General features: G+C 43.2%; 1 protein-coding gene and 1 pseudogene across 6 annotated transcripts in view; both read right to left on the bottom strand.

Annotated features, from left to right (window-relative positions):
• Nucleotides 1-10,431, bottom strand: part of LOC138440813 (uncharacterized) — a 39,430-nt gene extending 28,999 nt beyond the window's left edge. For 2 of the 6 annotated variants that reach the window (XR_011257139.1, XM_069590775.1), the window contains exons 1-3: nt 10,038-10,424; nt 9,272-9,391; nt 287-521 (exon numbers count right to left, since the gene is read on the bottom strand). The gene's annotated coding sequence lies outside the window, so the exon portion shown is untranslated. Of the gene's footprint in view, nt 1-286; nt 522-9,271; nt 9,392-10,037 lie in introns of all 6 variants that reach the window. The other 4 variants (XR_011257137.1, XR_011257138.1, XM_069590776.1 and 1 more) reach the window with 4 other exon arrangements.
• A 1,127-nt stretch (nt 10,432-11,558) lies between these two features.
• LOC138440645 (protein SET-like) lies at nt 11,559-12,645 on the bottom strand (annotated as a pseudogene).
• Nucleotides 12,646-16,281: the final 3,636 nt, after the last annotated feature.

Below are 16,281 nucleotides of genomic sequence, written 5' to 3'. Positions count from 1 at the left end.
AAAAATTGAAACATCCAATAGATTTAGGATAAAAAAGCAGGTTATATTTTTCTAAATGATGCCCTAAGCACTTCCTTTAATTTCCTCTTTGTTATTTCATGAACAGAGGTTGAAGGCATTCTGCTTAATTATTATCATCCTCCACCAGAAAGATGACCTAGGGATTATTACTTAGTGTCTGTATATTATGATCTGCCATAATTAAGTGCTACATTTTTTCTATGACTGTGAACAAATCTCCACACATGGTTGCACTAGAGAGATAAAAAGTGAGAATTTATTTCACCTGGTGGAAGTCCCATAAAGATGATGCCTGGATGCTTCAGAAGTGGACACAATCACAGCCGGGACTCTGTAGCCCGCAGGGAACATGGCCTTCTTCATGAACCTGTTGACACTGGAATAGCTGACCACTGTCAGGTTGCGTGCAGAGAGGAAGAGGTGCAGGCCCACCAGCAGCATCCAGTGAAGGAGGCCAGGTAGAGATAGTGTAAGGCACCTGCGATGATGGCGCACAGCACCTGGGGGAGGAGGAGGAAGGTGGCTTGTCAAATGTCACCAGGAGGGACTGTCAGGGTGGAGCACCGCCCGGGTATTTCTATAACTTGCCACTAGGGAGAACTTTGATGTATAAGAAGGAGTTGTCAACAGAGTCTTTATCTTCTAGTTGCGGCAGTCAATGTGAAATTGGTTATTTACCAATCTAACCTTGCCTGGAACCCAAGTCATTTTATTAAAGTGTCCAAAGAAGCATGGCTCCATGAACTCAGCAGCCCCTGTGACAGGGATATTCTGGGACAGTAGATGTAACTTGCTCTCAGTTCTGTCAGTGGCTGTGAGGAAGAGCAGGTGGGCCAGGAAGAGGCAGAGCGAGAGCTGCAGGTGGAGCGAGGTGCTGGTGTTCTGGATGGCTTTGCACAGCAGGAAGGTGAGGGCCGCCAGGAGGAGGCACAGCAGAGAGAGGCTCAGCCCCACGTAGATGATCACTGTCAGTGCGGGATCCTCCTCCTGGGACCCAGCAGAGAGGGGACCACAGTCATGTTTTCCTGCTCTGGGTAATGACCCTTCCACCATTTTTATTTTTAGACATAGAAAAATCAAGAATAGAGGACACAGATAGAGTTGGTATATTTGTGGATAGTTTTCTCCAGCTTCTGAATGTTAGAATTTTATGGAATCTGAATGATTAATTCTGTCCCTGGAAGGACAGAGGGACAGGAGAATCTTTAGTCAAGAACAAACTCTGGAACTCACAAGGGTTTATTTTCTTGTTGACTTCTGAGCATGACTAAGCCTCCTGGTTATCACAGTAGGTACACAGAGGCATGACACTTCATGCTGAGCATCACCCTCCATCCCCACCATGTGATGGTGTGTGGCAGAGTCTGTATCTGAGACTCAATGTCCAGGTATTAACCACCCACCTTGGACTCCAATCACACATCTCTGCAATGTCCGTTCTTAGATGGGAACTAATTCCTACAGATTAGAACTGGATACTTGATGGTGGAAAACTACTATATTTTGACAATGGTGGTAGCATAAAATCCATATTTTCTGCAGCCCCTGATCTTGGAGAAGGAAATGGCAACTGACTTCAGTATTCTTGCCTGAAAATTCCACAGACAGCAGAACTGGCAGACAGTTCACGGGGTTGCAGAGTTGGCCACGACTGAGCACATCAGCAGCGGCCCCTGAGCACCCTGTCCTGAAGCCCCTTGAGGTAAAAAGAATTCTAATTTGGCAGCCTCACCCTTATCCCCATATTCTGCCAGGTGTTCAATCAAAAGCCAACCCAGGTATTTCTGTGAAGAGATTCTTGCAGGTAGAATTCAAGTCCTCCATTAACTGACTTAGAGAGTTTACCCTGGTCGGACTTGCTCTAACCCTCAGAAGAGTTGGACTGTACTTGGAGAAAAAGATTCAGAGTTTGAGAGAGTTTTGACAGGAGGGAGTTTCTTCTGCTGATCTCTGGATAGATTTAGTAGTGCACTGTGAGAGGGCACAGAAGAGACCAGAAAGATGGCTGATCACCAAAGAATTGATGCTTCTGAACTGTGGTGCTGCAGAAGACTCCTGAGAGTGTCTTGGAGAGCAAGAAGTTCCAACTAGTTTATTCAAAAGGAAATCAACCCTGAATATTCATTGGAAGGACTGAAGGTGAAGCTCCAATACTTTGGCCCCTGATGTGCAGAATCCACTCATTGGAGAAGACCCTGATGCTGGGAAAGAATGAAGGCAAAAGGAGAATGGGACAGCAGAGGATGAGATGATTGGGTGGCATCACCACTTCAATGGACATGAATCTGAGCAAACTTTGGGAGACTGTGAAGGACAGGGGAGCCTGTCATGCTGTAGTACACGGGGTCGCAAGGAGTCGTACCTGACTTAGCAACTGAACAACAGCAACACTAGATGAGAAGGAATACAGGCAGCCCTGGAACTGAGCCTGGTTCTCGGCTGTCAGAGAGAAGAAAACAAGATCTCAGTCCTGCTACTATGAGGAACTGAAATCTTCCAGAAATCGGGGAGTTAGGGAAGGACTCCAATCCTCTCATGAAAGGACCATTGTAGGACCCTGAACAGAAAGCTCATCTGCAGCACGACTATTTGTTAACATGAAGAAACTGTGAGATAATAATAAATTTATGTTTTTAAAGCTGACTACTTTCGGAACTTGCTACACAGCAGTAGCCTTTGAATGTCATCCCTCTGAGGGTTCTCACCAGCACATCATACTGGGCTTCAACCTGCCTGGGAATTTGATCTTCAGGAGGTTGTCATGCCTCAACTTGCCTGGGGATCTGCACCCTGACCTGAGGATGCCCGGTTCTCAGGTTGCAACAGTACTGGACACAATAAACTTTAGAAAAACTCACCCCTAAGGAAGTCCACCCATAGAAATAAAAAGAAGCTTACTAGTTGTGGGACTGTGCCCCATCTCAGCAATAACTCGGGAGTCCAATGAGAAAGGCTAAAAGAGGCCCTCCAAAAGTTTACCAGTCTAGACTTAGAATCTTACAAGGGACAGGTGATTTTAAAGGACAAATTCCAGACCCAATGTGCATTAGACATCAGGATAGAGTTACAACAGGTATAGCAGCAGGACCCTGATGGCTCTTTAGATGAGATGGTCCAGTCACCAATATCTTTTATAACAGAACAGGAGAGGGAGGCCAAGGGCCAAGAAAGGGAGAAAGGGAAAGAGACAAGGCATGCCCGGATGCTGGCCACCCTCCAGGGAAGCCTTATGGCAAACCCTGGGTCCTTGAAGGACGGGGCATGAGACAAATGCCTAATCTGTAGACAGGTGGGACATTGGGCCAAAGAGTGTACGAATCATGGAAAGTCTCCTAAAATGGCTTGCTACAAATGCCATCAATTGGGACATTGGGCAGCACTTTGCCCTTGGGACCCAAGAACTTCAAGGTCAAGTGCCAAGCCTTCCCTCACAATGGTTCAACAGGACTGAAGTGGCCCGCTTCAGCCAGCCCACCTGTCACAGATAATCATCACGGGGCTGGAGCCAAGGGTGCAATTGGATGTGGCAGATAGGTCCAAGAATTTCTTGGTTGACACAGGGGCTACCTACTCTGACCTGACCTCTTACTCTGGAGACTTCTCCTCCCAAACCTGTACCATTTTGGGTGCTACAGGAAAAACAATTAGAAAAAATTCACCTTTGCACTTCTTTGTTGCAAATGAAGATGCAACAATTTGGGATGGCAAATATTTTCCCACCAGTTTCTGGTGGTCCTGAGTGTCCTGCTCCCTTATTGGAAAGAGATCTCTCCCTGCCTTCTAAATCTTGCAGTGATTGCAGTCCTGATAGAGGATGCTTTAAAACTCTCTCTTGGGGGAGAATTAACTATTTTTACCAGCCACCAAGTGAAACAACTCCTGAATGGGAGAGGCCATTTATGGATGTCAGATCAAAGAATCCTCAGATATCAAGTAGTTCTGATGGAAAATCCAGGCCTCACTATATCCCCTTGTGAGGTTCTTAACCCACCCACCCTCCTGCCTACCCCCATGGCTCTCTCCCCTTTCACTCTTGCCTAGAAACCTTGGACCACTGGACAAAACCCAAGAGGGATTGCCAGAAGATGCTCTGACCAATTCTGAGGAAATCTGGTACACTGATGGAAGCAGCTTTGTCTTAGGTGGAAAAAAGAAGAGGCAGATATGCAGTAGTCTCCAATTTTGAGACCATAGAGGCTAAACTTTTGCCACCAGGTACTTCAGCCCAATTGGATGAACTCATAACCCTGACTTGAGCTTTAGAGCTGGGAAAAGGAAAAAGAGGAGTCATTTACACTGATTCCAAGTATGCCTTTCTGGTGCTACATGCACATGATGCTATTTGGAAAGAAAGGGGCCACTTGACCACCCGAGGGTCCCCAACAAATATGGTGATCAGATTCTTCGACTCTTGGAGGCAGTCCATCTGCCCACTAAGGATTCAGTCTCCCACTGTAAAGGACACCAAAAAGGGAGCACAGAAGTGGCATGAGGGAACCAAGCAGCTGATCAGGCAGCTAGGAGAGCAGCATTACAGAATCATGACCTAATAGGGGTGACCACCTTAGTTCTACAGACTAATTTGCCAGGAACTCCTTCATATACTGAAGGTGAGACTCTTAAAGCTAAGAGCGAGGGCTTTCAAGAAGATCATATGGGGTGGTTCCAAAAGGGAGGACTCCTTTTTCTGCCTGGGAACCTCCAATGAAAGTTGGTTAACTCCTTACATGCTACCTACCACTCATTTAGGGGAAAAGGCCCTCCAAAGATTACTAGAAAGGTCCTTCAGAGGAACAGACCTCCAAACGACTATAAGGCAAGTGGTCTCCTCTTGTCTCACTTGCCAATTAAACAACCCCCAAGGAGCTTGAAGACCCCAGCTGGCCTAGCCCATCCAACAACGTGGGGCCTACCCAGGAGAGGACTGGCAGATGAAATTGACCCAGATGCCAGTTTCTCAAGGGTAAAAATACCTACTAGTCATGATAGATACATTCACAGGATGGATTGAAGGCTTCCCCACCTGGACTGAGAAGGCTGAGGAGGTGGTAAAAAAATTGCTCCATGAAATCATTCCAAGATTTGGTCTGCCTGGGTCATTATAAAGTGACAATGGGACATCATTTACTTCCAAGGGCACCCGAGGGGTCCTTAAGTAAATGCCTAAGTGAAGCATTAAGCATTACTTATTATCTCCATTGTGCCTGGAGGCCTCATTCTTCAGGAAAAGTAGAAAGAGATTCTTAAAGTGATAAAAAAAAATATAATCCAGGAGACATCCATGGGATGGAAGGAGGCTTTACCGATAGCTCTCCCCCACACCGGCATTGCCCCTAAGGAACAGGTTGGTCTTAGTCCTTATGAGATGCTATATGGGAGACATTTTGTTTATGTCAATGACCTCTTCCTAGATCCAGAGGCTCAGACCTTCCAATCTTATACAATGGCCATTGAGTAATTCTTACAAGATATACACTTGTGGGGTGTCAATCAGGACCCAAAAGATTCTAAAGAGCCACCACTATATGCTCCAGGGACTCAAGTCCTAAATTAAGTCTGGAGAATGGGTCCCCAAAGGTCCAGCCCACATGGAAGGGTCCCTGTCATGTAATACTTTCTACCCTCACAACAGTCAAGGTACCAGGACATGACTCCTGGATTCACTACTCATGATTCAAGCCATGGAAGAAAACAGAAGAGGACACTCAATACACCTGTGAGCCCCTGGGAGATAGCAGATGCCTATTCAGGACTACAAATTAGTGCCATTCTAATGAACACCCCCAAAATTAAGTTTCTGAAGATAAGATTTCTCAGGATAGTTCTAAAGGGCCTACACAGCTTGGCAGAGGTTGTACTCCAAAATAGACAGGAGATAGACCTCCTAATCCCTGAACAAAGAGGGACTTGAGCCATCTTGAATGAGATGTGTTTTTTCTGGTTAAATACCTCCAGCTAAGTTGAAGAAAATCTCACAGGCCTCAAGAAAAACATTCAGATCCTATGGGATCTCATAGAATGAGCTGGAGAGTTCTTGGGGTGGCTACAATCTGTCTTTGGGGGATAATTCTCTTGGTGAGAGGGGATTTGGAGTTGGCTAGTGCCCCAACTAATCCTGTTATCACCATATTGATGCTGCTTATGGTTGCTCCATGTATTATCAATTGTCTAACCCATTTGTCTCTGCCCAGATCAACAAGCTACAACATGCTGTGCCAATTCAACAAGGATATATAAAACTATACCTGACCACAGAAAATGTCACTCACCCTTGGATGGACAGCACTATATGGACTCTGAGACTTGAGACTAGCAAGAGGGGGAGGCCCAATGCCCCTCATCATCCCAGCCCAGCAGGAAGTAACCAGCAAGACCTCGATGCCACTATTTCCAAAGAATTGGGCCTCCCATCTCTTGAGGGGGGAATATTAGGTAGTTAGAATAGGAAAAAGGTATCCAAAATGGTGGTAGCTAAAAGACAAAGATAGAGAAAAGCCCGTGAAAATGTAACAAAAGAAAATCTATGGACTGAAGTGAAAATTTCAGGTGAAACAAACACGTCCCCTTCTTGGCCAGTGCAATTTGCATAGGACTGGTACAGGGAGGAGGGAACAAAATGTATAAAAAGAGGAAGCCAAGACAGACTGAGGTCTTTCCTTTGGGGTTGGTCTGCCCTCATGCCTTGAGGGTGTATTTTCCTTTGCTTGAGAATAAAACTCAAAGCTGTAATCAAGCTGTAACACTGGTCCACCATTTCAAATCTTTGTTGTGGTGAGACAGAACCGAGGAAATTTCAAACTCCCCCAACACGTCAACATAAATTTTACCTGTGTGACTGTGAGTTTGTGAAATTCAATTTTTGGCTCTGGGAACAAGATCTTGGTTTCCTGTTTCAGTTTTACAGATGCTAAAACCTCCACCAAATGGAAGAAGCTAACCTCTTGGTGACCATGAGCACATAGCCCCCAGGCCTGCAGGAGTTTGAGGACTGATACAACAGTTGCCCTGTTATTTCACCATCAACCAATCAGAGAATTGTGCATGAGTTGGTCACATAACTTGAGATTCTCTTCCCTCACTTTGGCTTTAAAAATGGTCCCTGAAGCCCACTGGGAAGTTTAGGTGCTTTGAGGATTAAATGCCCTGGACTCCTTGTATGGTACTTTACAATAAACACTGCATTTTCCTTCACCACAATCCAGTTTCAGTAGGTTGGCTTTACTCCAAGATGAGGAGGGGATCCAAGTTTGGTTAGATAACAGAACCCAAGGACCAGTCCAACGACAACAGTGATTATGAATAGGCTGAGACTAGCACAAAAAACAAACATTCCTATGGACACATAAACTACAAAAGTAACTGAAGAAGCAGAAAATCTGAACAAACCTGTAACTAGTAAGAAGACTAAGTGAGAAATCAAAACCTCCCCACACGAAAAGCCCAGTAATCATAAGCTCATTTTCTAAGTCAGTGAGTCTGTTTCTGAGTTAACATTTAAATCAGTGGACATTGAATAAAGCACATTACCCTCTATAATCTGGGTGAGCCTCATCCAATCAGTTGAAGGCCTAAAAGGAAAAAAAAATTGACCTTCTTGAAGGAAAAAAAAAAATTTGCTTCTGAAGGCCCTTGAACTTGAGATGCAACATCTGGTCATCCTGGGTTTCCATCTTGCCCCTGGTCTTCGGGATTTTGGGACTTTCCAACCTCCACAATCTCATGAATCAGTTTCTTAAATAAAATCCTTTCTCACCTCTATAGATTCATCCTATTGGTTCTGTTGCTATTGAGAACATGGGCTAATACAGGTGGTAAAATGGAAAATCTTTGTTAAGTTTCCCTAAGAATGCATTTCACCAACTTGGGACTTTCCTGGTAGCCCAGTGGGCAAGAATCTGCCTGCCAATGCAGGGGACACGGGTTTGATTCCTGGTCCAGGAAGGTCCCACATGCTGCAGAACAACTTAACCCCATGGGCCACAGCTACTGCAGCCCACATAGCTAGAGCCCAACCTCTGCAACAACAGGAGCCACCAGAGTTTGGAGGAGAGTGGGTACATATAGATATACGGCTGAGTCCCTTTACTGTCCACCTAAAACTATCATAACATTGTTAATTGGCTGTATGCCAATATAAAATAAAAAGTTTTTTAAAAGAGAGAGTTGTCACAAAAATGAGAAGGAGCCCCCATGCATGGCAAACAGAGAAAGCCCACATTCAACCGCAAAGACCCAGCACAACCAAAAATATAAATTAATTAACTAACTAAATATTTCACCAATTTCTCCTTTGAGAACTTAACATAATTGAGTTAATATTCTTCTTATGTTCAGTTTTCATTCCAATCCAAAAGAGAGGCAGTGCCAAAGAACACTCAAACTACTGCACAATTGTACTCATCTCTCATGCTAGTAAAGTAATGCTTAAAATTTTCCAAGCCAGGCTTCAGCAATATGTGAACTGTGAACTTCCAGATGTTCAAGCTGGTTTTAGAAAAGGCAGAGGAACCAGAGATCAAATTGTCAACATCTGCTGGATCATCAAAAAAGCAAGAGAGTTCCAGAAAAACATCTATTCCTGCTTTATTGACTATGCCAAAGCCTTTGACTGTGTGGATCACAATAAACTGTGGAAAATTCTGAAAGAGATGGGAATACCAGACCACCTGACCTGCCTCTTGAGAAACCTATATGCAGGTCAGGAAGCAACAGTTAGAACTGACATGGAACAACAGACTGGTTCCAAATAGGAAAAGGAGTGCGTCAAGGCTGTATATTGTCACCCTGCTTTTTAACTTCTATGCAGAGTACATCATGAGAAACCCTGGGCTGGAGGAAGCACAAGCTGGAATCAAGATTGCCAGGAGAAACATCAATAACCTCAGATATGCAGATGATACCACCTTATGGCAGAAAGTGAGGAAGAAATAAACAGCCTCTTGATGAAAGTGAAAGAGGAGAGTGAAAATGTTGACTTAAAGCTCAACATTCAGAAAACTAAGATCATGGCATCCAGTCCCATCACTTCATGGGAAATAGATGGGGAAACAGTGGAAACAGTGGCTGACTTTATTTTTCTGGGCTCCAGAATCACTGCAGATGGTGATTGCAGTCATGAAATTAAAAGACGCTTACTCCTTGTGGCTCAGAGGGTAAAGTGTCTGCCTGCAATGTGGGAGACCCGGGTTTGATCCCTGAGTTGGGAAGATGCCCTGGAGAAGGAAATGGCAACCCACTCCAGTATTCTTGCCTGGAGAATCCCATGGACAGAGGAGCCTGGTGGGCTACAGTCCACAGGGTCACGAAGAGTCGGACACGACTGAGCGACTTCACTTCCACTTTACTTCTTGGCAGAAACGTTATGACCAACCTAAACAGCATATTGAAAAGCAGAGACATTACTTTGTCAACAAAGGTCCATCTAGTCAAGGTTATGGTTTTTCCAGTGGTCATGTATGGATATGAGAGTTGAACTATGAAGAAAGCTGAGCGCCAAAGAATTGATGCTTTTGAACTATGGTGTTGGAGAAGACTCTTGAGAGTCCCTTGGACTGCAAGGAGATCCAACCAGTCCATCCTAAAGGAAATTAGTCCTGAATATTCATTGGAAGGGCTGATGTTGAAGCTGAAACTCACCTGATGCGAAGAGCTGACTCATTTGAAAAGACCCTGATGCTGGGAAAGATTGAGGGCAGGAGGAGAAGGGGACGACAGAGGATGAGATGGTTGGATGGCATAAACAACTCAATGGACATTGGTTTGGGTGAACTTTGGGAGTTGGTGATGGACAGGGAGGCCTGGCGTGTGGCAGTTCATGGGGTTACAAAGAGTTGGACATGACTGAGCAACTGAACAGAACTGAAATTTCTTTTCCTGTTTTTCTTTGTACACATAGTGGGAAAACCAGAAATAAAGCAAGAGCTTTTTAAAAGTAAAGAACAGAGAAAATTCTCAAACTGGATAAAGAGTCTCAGATGGCTTTGGTTGTCTCACTCCATCGTTGTAATTCTACTTACCTGGAAGCAAACTTAGATAGCTGTTTCTCATGGTGCAGAGACCAGCAAGCCCAGCCACAGTAGATGTCTTATCTTCCTCTGTGTGTTGGGGAGGAACTTCTGGCTTTCAGTATGACTTCTGCTTTTCACGGGGCTCTTCTGGGTGGCGCTAGCGGTAAAGAACCTACCTGCCAATGCAGGAGACTGAAGAGACATGGGTTCGATAGCTGTGTTGGGAAGATCCCCTGGAGGAGGGCATGGCAACCCACTCCAGTATTCTTGCCTGGAGAATCCTGTGGACAGAGGAGCCTGGCAGGCTATGACCCATAGGGTCACAAAGAGTCAGACATGACTGAAGGGACTTAGCACACCCGCATGCTGCTTTTCATTACCTAACAGGAAATCACTGGTCTGGGTGTTTCTTCCTCCTGTTTTGCCTGATGATTACTTCTCTGAAATTTCTAAGCATTTACATAGCATTACCGGTATTTGTACTGCAAGACTCTTCAAAAGTGGTTTTTATGTCTTTTTGATAGATGAAGACCTGCGCGTCCCGCGCGTGTGACCGCCCTATATCAAACATGAAGATGCATTTTATTGGTCTTTTTGCATGTATGAGGATCTTGGTTCAGAGTGAATAGAATTATTTATTTGCTATATATTAACAGATTAAAATTTTGTGTGTGTACACATTTAGTTTTATTGTAACCAAGCAACTTGTACACTTTTAACATTTAAAACTGAGCATCATTTTTCCTTTCCAGTGAAACTAAAATTTAAAAATAAACAGGAGCAAAAATACAATAGAGAATTTCAATTGCAAATAAGATCCTACAGGTTCTGCTAATTCTCCCATCAAGTGGCAGGGCTCAAGTCATCATTAGGAGAGAATTTTATTTTAAAAGTGTCATCTTAAACTGCAAGGATTTCCATTAAACAGCATAATTAAACATGCCAAAGGAGAAACCATGTTGTCAAAATGCCCACTTAACCCACCCAAACATGTCAAACCCACCCTTTTGCTGACCTTTTATAACCTCATTTTAAAAGTTTTTTTTCTTTTTTTAAACAAGAGAAAGTAGACAGATACATGTTGGTAAATGCTATCCATATTCATATAAAGACACTGTGTGATCTCTGAGCACAATATACAGAGAAGGGAGGAAAAAAGCTAGAACTCTATGCCCTACTAATGGGCCTAGCATCCTCCAGCTTCCAGCAGAGCTAAGGGAGCAGAAAGTTTTTCTTTTTTTTCTCACAGAGCATGGTGGTGTTTATTCCATAAAATTTTTGTTGAGACAGGAAGAGATAAAAATGAATTTGGAACAGAAGTGGGTAGAGATTTGTTTCCCACTGAATTCTGCTCAAGGTATTCCCCCCACCCCCCACCAAATAAGTTTTGAATCGTGGTATAAAGGAGAAAAGAGACCTCAAAAACAGGGCGACTGAACACAAGAGGAGGAAAAAAAAAAAAAAAGACGGCAACCTGCTCCCAGGGACTGGAGAAAATCAAAAAAGGTTGGAATCCGTGTGTTCCTTCCATTAGTCATCTTCTTCTTCCTCTCTCTCATCATCATCTTCATCTTCTTCACCTTCATCCTCATCCTCTTCTTCAGCAATCCTTTGGCCTCTTCATCGTGGTTGTCTTCTCCTTCCCCTTCTTTATCATCCACGTCAGGAACCAAGTACTGTGATGGATTTGGCAAATATCATCTTTGATGACTTCTCCTAACTCATCTGCACCTGCATCAGAATGATCAGTAAACCAGGTGAAGAAGCTTTCTGGTTCCTGATGCTGTCTCTTCCAGCTGGCTTTATTCTGTGTTTGACTTGATTGTTTCATCAAATCCTGTCCAGATTTTCATTTGATTTCAGTGGACTTTGAAGATGGATCACCACTCTTATTCAGATGAAATTCTTTGGAGAGAATTTTGTTTTCAAAGTAAGGGTTTTCATCAAAATAAAAATCTATTCTGTAACCTGATTTAATGTCTTCAAATTCTGTCACTTCGACTCTTGTCAAATAATGCAGTGACTCTTCATCCTCCTCCCCAAGCAGTGCAGACACTTGTGGATGGTTATCAAATGCTGTTATCCAAAATTTTGGGATTTTGGCCATCAATTCTGACCTCTTTCTTAAAAATGGTTGAAAGTCGCTCAGTCGTGTCCAACTCTTTGGGACCCCATGGACTGTAGCCTACCAGGCTCCTCCCTCCATGGGATTCTCCAGGCAAGCGTACTGGAGCGGGTTGCCATTTCCTTCTCCAGCGGATCTTCCTGACCCAGGGATCGAACCCGGGTCTCCTGAAATCCAGGCAGACGCTTTAACCTCTGAGCCACCAGGGAAGCCCTGGTTGGTGGAGTTTATTATATTTCTGTTCTACTTTCTAAAGTCCCTTCATTGGCTTGTTCATTAAGTCTGTCTATTTATCAATATGTTCAATTGCTTCTTGCTGTTCTTTTTCTTCCTTCAGCAAGTTTGAAGAAGCAGATGCCTCGTCTGGCCTGGAGGCAGGAGTCGGCCTCGCTTTCATGTTTTCTTTGGTTGGGGTGGAAGTGAAGACTGATGTTTGGGGGACCATGCCTGGAAAATCCCATGGACGGAGGAGCCTGGTAGGCTGTGGTCCATGGGGTCGCTAGGAGTCGGACAGGACTGAGCAGCTTCACTTTCACGCCTTGGAGAAGGGAAATGGCAACCTACTCCAGTATTCTTGCCTGGAGAATCCCAGGGACGGGGGAGCCTGGTGGGCTGCCGTCTGTGGGGTCGCACAGAGTCCGACACTACTGAAGCGACTTAGCAGCAGCAGCAGCAGCTGGGAAAAAAAAAAAAAAAAGCCAAGAATCCTCCCACAGGAGGAGAGAGGTACTGCAAGCTCAGGGAACTCAGACTTTTTTATTTTGATTTTGAAATATTTAGTTTTATTTTGAAATATAAATTAAGAGGAAGTTGTAAAACACTGCCAAGCAGTCCTGTGAAATCTTCAGTCATTTTCCCACAAAGATTACATTTTTATATAATGATAGACCAATATTTTGGAGAAGGCGATGGCATCCCACTCCAGTACTCTTGCCTGGAAAATCCCATGGACGGAGGAGCCTGGTAGGCTACATACCATGGGGTCACGAGGAGTAGGACACGACCGAGCGACTTCACTTTCACTTTTCACTTTCATGCACTGGAGAAGGAAATGGCAACCCACTCCAGTGTTCTTGCCTGGAGAATCCCAGGGACGGGGGAGCCTGGTGGGCTGCTGTCTATGTGGTCGCACAGAGTTGGACACGACTGAAGCGACTTAGCAGCAGCAACAGCAGTCCAATATTTAAATGAAGAAACTGACATTGGTACGATGTGTGTTGTAATTCCAAGTCGTTTTATCACATATGTAGATTCCTACAACTGTCACTGCAATCAAGATCCATCAATATTCCATCACCACAAAGATTTCCCTCATGCCACCCCAGCATCCCTAAACCTTGGCAGGTCTAAAACTAAGGATTTAATTCTTTTTTTTTTTTTTTTAATTCTTCAACAAAGCTCAACATAGTCTGAGATTCATATCTGATGACAAAAGAAAATATTCCTGATATGTTTTTAAAGATGATAAACACATATCCCTCAAATTTTCTAGTAGTCTGTGTGATGGAATTATGATAATTTTCCTTGTTTGCATTTTTCACCTTTACTGTTTTCTATGTGGCCATGATTATCAGTCCTGCTAGAACTGCCACAACAAAATATAGACTGAGTGTCTCAAACCGCAGAAATTTATTTTCTCATAGTTTTGGGGCCTGGATTTCCAAGATCAAGGGCTGGCAGGGTTGGTTTCTGAGGAAAGTGCTCTCTGGGCTTGTACCTGGCCCTCATCTCACTGCATCCTCATATGACCCTTTCTTCTGCCAGTGATCACTGGCATCCTCTAGTTCTAAAGGTTGAGCTCTTATTGTCCATCTCTTGGACACGACAACACCAGTGCCCTATTCCCTTCACTCTTCCCTTGGCCTCTGTCCCCTTATGGAAGTGCTTCTGCTCCCTAATCCTATAGACACCCCGCAGTTTGCATATTGTTCTCCATAGTGGCTGTACCAGTTTGCTTTCCCATCAACAGTGTAGGAAGGTTCCCTTTTCTCTACACCCTCTTCAGCGTTTGTTGTTTGTAGATTATTTGATGATGGCCCTTGTGACCAGTGTGGGTGATACCTCATGAGAGTTTTGATGTGTATGCCCTAATATTTAGTGACGCTGAGCATCTTTTTGTGTACTTTTTGGCCATTTTATATCCTCTTTGGAGTAATGTCTATATAGATCTCCAGTGCATTTTTTTGATTGGGTTGTTGTTGGAACATGAAATTGTCTCTTTAATTTCTCTTTCCAATATTTTGATTTTTGTATATAGAAAAGCAAGAGATTCTGCTTATTGATTTCATATCCTGCAATTTTACCAACTTCATTGTTTAGATCTAGTATTAACAGTGTTCTCATAGCATGTTTAGGATTTTCTATACGCAGTATTGTGTCATCTGCAATCAGTTTAGCTTCTTTTCCGATTTCAGTCATTTTCTTTTTCTTCTCTGATTGACATGTCTAGGACTTTCAAAACTATGTTGAATAATAGCGGTGAGATTGGACATCCTTGTCTTGTTCCTGATCCCAGAGGAAATGCTTTCAGTTTTTTACCATTGAGAATAGTATTTGCTGTGGGTTTGTCTTATATGGCCTTTATCATATTGAGATAGATTCCCTTTGTGCCCACTTTCTGGAGAATTTTTATCATAAATGGGTGTTGAATTTTGTTGAAAGCTTTTTTTGTATCCATTAAGATGGTCATATGGTTTTTATTCTTCAATGTGTTAATATGGTGTATCACATTGATTGATTTGTGTTTACTGAAGAACCTTGTATCCCTGGGATAGATCACATTTGATCATGGTATATGATCCTTCAAATGTGCTGCTGGATTTTTGTTTGCTAGTATTTTGTTGAGGATATTTGAGCCTTTAGGGATATTGGCCTGATGATATCTTGGTCTGCATTTGTTATCAAGATAATGGTGGCCTCATAGGATGAGCTTATGAGTGTCCCTTCCTCTGAAATTTTGGAATAGTTTGAGAAGGATAGATTTTAACTCTTCACCAAATGTTTGATAGAATTTTCCTGTAAAGTCATCTGGTCCTGGACTTTTGTTTGTTGGAAGATTTTAAGCCACAGTTTAAAGTTCAATCGTTGTGATTAATCTATTCATGTTTTCTGTTTCTTCCTGGCTCAGTCTTAGAAGGTTATTCCTTTCTAAGAATTTAATTTCTTCTGGGTAGTCCATTTTATTGGTGTCTGGTTGCTTCAACTAGTCTCTTTTTAATTTTATTTTTTAATTGGAGGATAATTGCTTTGCAATATTGTGTTAGTTTCTGCTATACACCAACATAAATCAGCCATAGGTATACACACAGCTCCTCCAACTTGGACCTTTCTCCCACTTCGCACCCCATGCAACATCTCTAGGTTGTCACAGAGCACTGGGTTTGAGCTCCCTGCACTATACAGCAAGTTCCCACTGGCTATCCATTTTACATATGGTAAAGTATATGTTTTGGGGCTTCCCAGGTGGTGCTAGTGGTAAGGAAGCTGCCCACCAACACAGGAGACAAAAGAGATGTGATTTTGATTCCTGGGTTGGGAAGGTCCCCTGGAGGAGGGCCTCATAACCCACTCCAGTATTCTTGCCTGGAGAATCCCCATGGACAGAGGAGCCTGAGGGGTCTACAGTCCATGAGGTCACACAGAGTCACATAACTGAAGTGACTTGGTATGCACACATGCAAAGTTTATGTTTCAGTGCTACCCTCCCAATTTGTCCCACCCTATCCTTCTCCATCTGTGTCCACACAGTTGGGTTGTTTTCTTTTTTATATGGAGTTCTATGAGCTATTTGTTATTTTGCAAATTAACTCCTTGTTTGTTGCATCATTTGCAAATATCTTCTCCCACTCTGTATGTTGTCTTTTCTTTTCATTTATCGTTTCCTTTGCTGTGCAAAAACTTTTGATTTTAATTAGGTCTCATTTGTTTGTTTTTATTTGTATTTCCATTACTCTAGGAGATGAACCCCAAAAGATACTGCTGTGATTTCTGTCAAAGGGTGTTGTGCCTTTGCTTTCCTCTAAGAGTTTTATAGTATCTAGCCTTACGTTTTGGTCTTTAATCCATTTTGATTTTCTTTTTCTGGTATTATGTTTAAAAGTGTTCTAATATCAATCTTTTATATGTAGC

This window comes from Ovis canadensis, chromosome 5, assembly GCF_042477335.2.
Source record: "Ovis canadensis isolate MfBH-ARS-UI-01 breed Bighorn chromosome 5, ARS-UI_OviCan_v2, whole genome shotgun sequence".
Lineage (NCBI taxonomy): Eukaryota > Metazoa > Chordata > Mammalia > Artiodactyla > Bovidae > Ovis > Ovis canadensis.
The sequence above is the reverse complement of the archived record's forward strand: the minus strand, read 5'-3'. Positions and strand labels throughout refer to the sequence as shown.